Raw genomic sequence first — 7,397 nt, 5'->3', positions numbered from 1 at the left:
AGTTTTTCACATTTGAGGATATTCAGGCCCTGAAGACGGCTGCCAACTTATTTTTGATCGCAGTGGTAGCGCCACCAACTGGTTAAAACAAATACAAATTATTTTCGTTGATGTTTTTCTCCGGGCATGTTAACAAAATCTACCTTATATTTGCTCGGATGAGTGTTTAGGCCTTGAGCATGTCACAATATGAAAGTCTTTCGCCTTCTTCAGAGTGTCACATGATGGTGTCTTGTGACCCGTCTTTATCAGCTGATGTTCCATGAGGGCGTGACTTACCTGTCACAAGAATGAAGGCAAGTCACGCCCCCCGCTGTCCGTTCACTCCGCCAAGATGCTGGTCCAGGTGGTAGAGAGGATGAAGGCTCCCTTGTCTCTGTTCATGGTTTTTATGCCTCGCTTGCAGATCTCAATGGCCTCTCTGATCCAGCGCTGTTGTTTGTTCTCTTCTGTGCGGATGACCCTGCCCTTCTCCCGGTCCATGATGTGGTTTTCCCTTTTGCAGTGGTCAGTGATTGCTGATTTGTAATGTTCATGTTGTGCTTGTTCTTTTACTGCTCTGATTTTTTTCATTTTTTTGACAGGTAAGTCACACCCTCATGGAACATCAGCTCAAGACACCATCATGCGACACTCTGAAGAAGGCGAAAGACTCGCCGAAACATGTCAGGTAAAAAATTAACCTAAAACATAATTGTCTGCTTTTAATGAATCAGTCAAATATCAATAATAAGAAGACAAAATGAACCTAATACAAATAAATGAATGCTTAATAACTCCCCTGCACATGCTCCTAAAAATCCAAACCTTCACCTGTAAATAAAACGTCCCGACCTGAAGACATCGTAATGTTATTATTTTGTTATACACACAGTGCCGCCAAGTGGAATCAAAAATTTGTTTTTATTTTAATTTTCACGTACTGCACGGTGCCCTTTTGACGAATCCGACTGAAAATTAGTCAGAAAAGACTCAAGACAATGATCTTACTCTCTGCCGAATTTTGTGACGTTTTGGCAAAAGGCGTGGCTATTAAGGTGCTGAAAAGTCCGATTGTACTCTGTGGCAACAAAAGCTCCGGCAACATGACTCAGATGATCCTATCTTCTCGAATTGTACACATTTGAGGATACTTCAGCCCTGAAGACATCTACCAACTTATTTTACATCGTAGTAGTAGCGCCACCAACTGGTAAAAGCTAATACAAGTTATTTTCTTGGATGTTTTTCTCCGTGCAACTCAACAAGGTCGCCCTCATATATGCTCGGATGACTGTTTCGGCCATGAGGATGTCACAATACGAAATTCGTCCTTTTTCGTGAAAAGTTGTGGGAGTGGCATTGCACTGTTCGGCAATAAAACAAAGCTGATTATTAGGTTCTAAATATGAACGACAACTCGTAAAACTTTACACACACATCAGGCCGAGCAAATTTATCAATATTTTATACGTTAGTTGTGCAGCTTTTTTGAAATGGCTCGCCATGGCCCTCGAGAAATGTTAAAAAAAGCAGCTCTGGTTGAGTGTTTCACCTCGCTTTTTGTAAATTTTATGGAGTACAGTGAACCCTCGGTTATCGCGGTTAATGGGGACCGAGACCACCCGCGAAAACTGAAAATCCGCGAAGTAGCGGCGCACCTTCAAAAATGCTTAAAAAAAATATACAATATATATAATAAATATATATATATATATATATACGGGGAGAGAGAGAGTGAAATTCATGTTATAACAAAAAAACCAAATTATTATTAAAACGTATTATTTTTTTATTCCCCAGCCATTCTTTTTGTATTTATTTAATTACTCCGACTTTTACCTGCTGGTACGCCGTCCGGTGTGCCCTGTGAAATGAAAGGTGGCATTCTTTATTTATTTATTCATTTATTCATTCATAACTGACAGCCTCGCGCTCCGCTCGTGCCCGGGCAGAAGAGGTGCTCCAATTTGGCTTAACTGTGACACACGCCCGCCCTCCTCCCCCGGAGCTTCCATTCGGTTAAACTTAGGGGCCGCTTGGCACCGCCCGTGCCCGGGGAAGGTGCTCCTCTTCGGCTTACTGTGACGTGAGCATGCCCTCCTCCTCCGGAGCTTCCATTCGGTTAAACTTAGGGGCCGCTTGGAACCGCCCGTGCCCGGGGAAGGTGCTCCTCTACGGCTTAACTGCCACGCACGCCGGCCGGAGCTCTGGTACGGTCCGAACCGCGCGAAACGTCGCCACCGATCGTGTCCGGGGGAACGTGCTCTTCTTCGTCCACTCTCCTCTTCGCCCACGCTCTTCTTCGGCGCACGCCGGCCGTCTAATCTCTCCAGCGACCCGTCGTGCCGCTCGGCGAAACTACAATGCCCCAGAATATTTTTTAGACCCGCGAAGCACTGAACCCGCGAAAGGTGAACCGCGAAGTAGCGAGGGTTCACTGTATGTATAAGACCAAGACCTACAAAAAAGTCTCTTGGAGCAATGAGCTAGGTTTTACAGGAAGTCGGCCATTTTGAATTTACTTAAAAGGGGGCGGGTCACCACAATGGACTTTGTGTAGAAATTATTATTGGGGCCCGAGCAGCGACCGCGGCGAGGTCCCTATTGTTTTTGTAGAAAACATTATTACTTTTATTATTATTATTATTATTATTATTAGGGCCTGAGCAGCGACCGCTGCGAAGTCCCTATTGTTTTTGTAGAAATTATTATTATTATTATTTTTCCGATTGTTCGATCGCATTTTTGACCCCCGAAACATGCACAAAAACTCACCAAACTTGGCAGTCTCATCGGGCATGGCGAAAAATTTGATATTTTAACGTCTAATATGAACAGGAAGTGAGTTATGAATTTTTGAAAGTCCGACTTTTGCCCTTTTTTGCATGTTTACAGGGGTCATTCTTTTGCACCCTGATCCTAAAGGCTTCATCTGATTGCCTTAAAATTCTGTCTGTAGCATCTGAAGACCTGGGACAAACACTGGGGCTAAGATTTTTTGTTTCCGAAATACTATATGACGGGGGCGGGGCTTCAAAGTTTTCACTTAAGATTTCCTTCGCCGCAATGGACAAAATGCTTAATAACTCTCCTGCACATGCTGCTAAATATCCAAAACTTCACATGTACATAAAGAGTCTGTACCTGAAGACATCTATAAGTTTATATTCAGTTATACACCTTGCGCCAATCAATATCATTTTTTACATTTTGACGTACTGCACGGTGCCCTTTTAACGAATCCGATTGAAAATTGGCTAGAAAAGACTCAAGACATTGATCTTACTCTATCCCTATTTTTGTGACTTTCCTTCAAAGGGCGTGGCTATTACGGTGCCGCAGAGTCTGATTATTCTCCGTGGCAACAAAAGTTCCTGCAAAATGATTCAGATGATCCATCTTCTGGAAATCTTTCACATTTGAGGATATTCAGGCCCTGAAGACGGCTGCCAACTTATTTTTGATCGCAGTGGTAGCGCCACCAACTGGTTAAAACAAATACAAATTATTTTCGTTGATGTTTTTCTCCGGGCAGGTGAACAAAATCTACCTTATATTTGCTCGGATGAGTGTTTAGGCCTTGAGCATGTCACAATACGAAAGTCTTTCGCCTTCTTCAGAGTGTCACATGATGGTGTCTTGTGACCCGTCTTTATCAGCTGATGTTCCATGAGGGCGTGACTTACCTGTCACAAGAATGAAGGCAAGTCACGCCCCCCGCTGTCCGTTCACTCCGCCAAAATGCTGCTCCAGGTGGTAGAGAGGATGAAGGCTCCCTTGTCTCTGTTCATGGTTTTTATGCCTCGCTTGCAGATCTCAATGGCCTCTCTGATCCAGCGCTGTTGTTTGTTCTCTTCGGTGCGGATGACCCTGCCCTTCTCCCGGTCCATGATGTGGTTTTCGCTTTTGCAGTGGTCAGTGATTGCTGATTTGTAATGTTCATGTTGTGCTTGTTCTTTTACTGCTCTGATTTTTCATTTTTTTGACAGGTAAGTCACACCCTCATGGAACATCAGCTGATAAAGACGGGTCTCAAGACACCATCATGCGACACTCTGAAGAAGGCGAAAGACTCGCCGAAACATGTCAGGTAAAAAATTAACCTAAAACATAATTGTCTGCTTTTAATGAATCAGTCAAATATCAATAATAAGAAGACAAAATGAACCTAATACAAATAAATGAATGCTTAATAACTCCCCTGCACATGCTCCTAAAAATCCAAACCTTCTGTCATGATACGCGTCGGGCATGACAGCCTTTTGTTATTGTTTTCGTCACCTCCCTGCCATGTGTCTTTTGTTATTGTTTTCGTCACCTCCCTGCCATGTGCTTTGTGTTATTGTTTTCGTTCTCACCAGCCACGCACCTGTTCCCAGTTCACGATCACACACCTGCTCCCCATCTGCTCCCCTGATTACCGGACTATTTATACCTCCCATGCCCTCAACCCAGTGTCGGGTCATTATCCCGTTTGGCTCCCTGTTGCTGCGTCACGGACTGTCACGACCGCTCCTAGATCTCGTTCCTGCTCTGGTTCTCGTTTCCGTCCTCGTTCCGGCCCTTTATCCTTGTCCCAGTTAGTCGCGTCCTGTTTGCCCTTGTTGTTTGTATCCTGCCTCGCTGTTTGTCCTCGTTTGATCCCTTCAATAAATTCCCCTTAACATCATCCATTTCCCTGCCTCCTCGCCTATTGGGTCCACCTCCTCCTTGCCATAAGGCAATCCTGACAGAATGACCCGACCCAGAAAAAAGGACCCAGCGAGGGGCTCGCGGCGGCGTCATGGACACCGCCGCACGGACCCCCCCCACCAACCCGCCGATCAGCTCAGCACCACGTCTGCCACGCTACCCGCTTACCCCGCTTACGAGGACGAGCTCGCAAGTGTCGTCTACATGCTGGACTCCCGCCGCACTGAGCTGAGTGCACAAATGGCCCAGATAGCGGAGCGGGTGGCCTCGATAGCGGCGAAGGGCGCCGCCGAGGCACCATCCCGGGAGACTCTCAAGGAGCTGACAGCCCAGATCGCGGCGCTGAAGGTCCAGACGGTGGAGAGCATGAGGCAGTCTCTCTCGCTGCAGGCCCAGCTGGCTGACAGAAAGCAGGCTGAAAGGGGTCACGCCTCCACGTCAGCTGCCGCAACCCATGTCGCCTCCACGCCAGCTGCAGCAGCCCATGCAGTCTCCCCGCCAGCTGCTGAGCCCTGCCACGGCTCCCCGCCAGCTGCTGAGTCCCTTCCCGGCTCCCCGCCAGCCGCAGCGCCCCTTCCCGGCTGCCCGCCAGCGGCTGAGTCCCTCCCCGGCTCCCCGCCAGCCGCAGCGTCCCTTCCCGGCTGCCCGCCAGCTGCTGAGTCCCTTCCCGGCTCCCCGCCAGCCGCAGCGTCCCTTCCCGGCTGCCCCCCAGCCGCAGCGTCCCATCCCGGCTCCTCGCCAGCTGCTGAACCCTGTTCCGGCTCCCCGGCAGCTGCCGAGCCCCTTCCCGGCTCCCCGCCAGCTGCCGAGCCCCTTCCCGGTTCCCCGCCAGCTGCCGAGCCCCGTCCCGGCGCTCTGCCAGCTGCTGAGCCCCGTCTCGGCTCCCCGCTAGCTGCTGAGCCCCGTTCCGGCGCCCCGCCAGCTGCCGAGCCCCTTCCCGGCTCCCCGCCAGCTGCCGAGCCCCGTTCCGGCTCCACGCCAGCGGATGAGTCAAGTGCCGGCTCCCCGCCAGCGGATGAGTCCTGTTCCGGCTCCTCCCCAGCTGTTGAGTCCCGTCCGGACTTCCTGCCAGCTGCTGAACCCCGTTCCGGCTCCCCGCCAGTTGATACGCCCCGTCCCGGCTCACCCCAAGCTGGGGGGGCCCGTTCTGGCCTCCTGAGAGCTGCTGACCCCCCCTCCGGCGCCTCGCCACCGCCACAAGTCCCTGTTCTGGCGGAGCACGTCCTGCGTCCGCCACCAGCCCCTGTTCCGGCGGAGCACGCCCTGCGTCCGCCACAAGTCCCTGTTCCGGCGGAGCACGCCCTGCGTCCGCCACCAGTCCCTGTTCCGGCGGAGCACGCCATGCGTCCGCCACAAGTCCCAGTTCTGGCGGAGCACGTTCGGCGTCCGCCACAAGTCCCTGGTCCGGCGGAGCACGCCCTGCGTCCGCCACCAGTCCCTGTTCCGGCGGAGCATGTCCTGCGTCCGCCACAAGTCCCTGTTCCGGCGGAGCACGTCCTGCGTCCGCCACAAGTCCCTATCCCGGCGGAGCACGTCCGGTGTCCGCCATCAGTCCCTGTTCCGGCGGAGCACGTCCTGCGTCCGCCACAAGTCCCTGTTCCGGCGGAGCACGCCCTGCGTCCGCCACCAGTCCCTGTTCCGGCGGAGCACGCCATGCGTCCGCCACAAGTCCCAGTTCTGGCGGAGCACGTTCGGCGTCCGCCACAAGTCCCTGGTCCGGCGGAGCACGCCCTGCGTCCGCCACCAGTCCCTGTTCCTGCGGAGCACGCCATGCGTCCGCCACAAGTCCCTGTTCTGGCGGAGCACGTTCTGTGTCCGCCACAAGTCCCTGTTCTGGCGGAGCACGTCCTGCGTCCGCCACCAGTCCCTGTTCCGGCGGAGCACTCCATGCGTCCGCCCCAAGTCCCTGTTCCGGCGGAGCACTCCATGCGTCCGCCCCAAGTCCCTGTTCCGGCGGAGCACGCCATGCCTCCGCCACAAGTCCCTGCTCTGGCGGAGCACGTCCTGCGTCCGCCACAAGTCCCTGTTCCGGCGGAGCACGCCATGCGTCCGCCACAAATCCCTGCTTCGGCGGTGCCAGACGGCCCGCCGCCAACCCAATTCCCTGTCCCGGCGGCGCCCGAGAACACGCCATTGCTTCCCGTCACTCCCTCGGCGGTGCTCGACGATCCGCCGTCGCCCCAAGCTCCTTTTTCGGCGGAACTCGACGATTCGCCGGCGCTCCAGTTTCCTGCCTGGGCGGTGGACGACGACCCGCCGTCGCTTCTCGTCTCTGTCACAGCGGCTCCCGACGAAGCGCCGCCGCTCCACGTTCCTGTCTCAGCGGGGTTGGAGGACCAGCCGCCGTGCCACGTTCCGGTCTCGGCGGGGTTCGAGGACCAGCCGCCGCTCCACGTTCCTGTCTCGGCGGGGTTCGAGGACCAGCCGCCGCTCCACGTTCCTGTCTCGGCGGGGTTGGAGGACCAGCCGCCGTGCCACGTTCCTGTCTCAGCGGGGTTGGAGGACCAGCCGCCGCCTGCCGCCCTTGCCTCGGCGGCATCCGACGAACCGCCACCACTCCACGTTCCTGTCCTGGCGGGGCTTGACAACCAGCCGCCGCTCCACTTTCCTGTCTCTGCAGGGTTCGAGGACCAGCCGCCATGCCACGTTCCTGTCTCGGCGGGGTTCGACGACCAGCCGCCGCTCCACGTTCCGGTCTCGGCGGGGTTCGAGGACCAGCCGCC

Source organism: Idiotropiscis lumnitzeri, unplaced genomic scaffold, assembly GCF_059441095.1.
Source record: "Idiotropiscis lumnitzeri isolate Australia: NSW breed Sydney's pygmy pipehorse unplaced genomic scaffold, RoL_Ilum_1.0 HiC_scaffold_52, whole genome shotgun sequence".
NCBI classification, from domain to species: Eukaryota; Metazoa; Chordata; class Actinopteri; order Syngnathiformes; family Syngnathidae; genus Idiotropiscis; species Idiotropiscis lumnitzeri.
Note: the sequence above shows the minus strand (reverse complement) of the source record.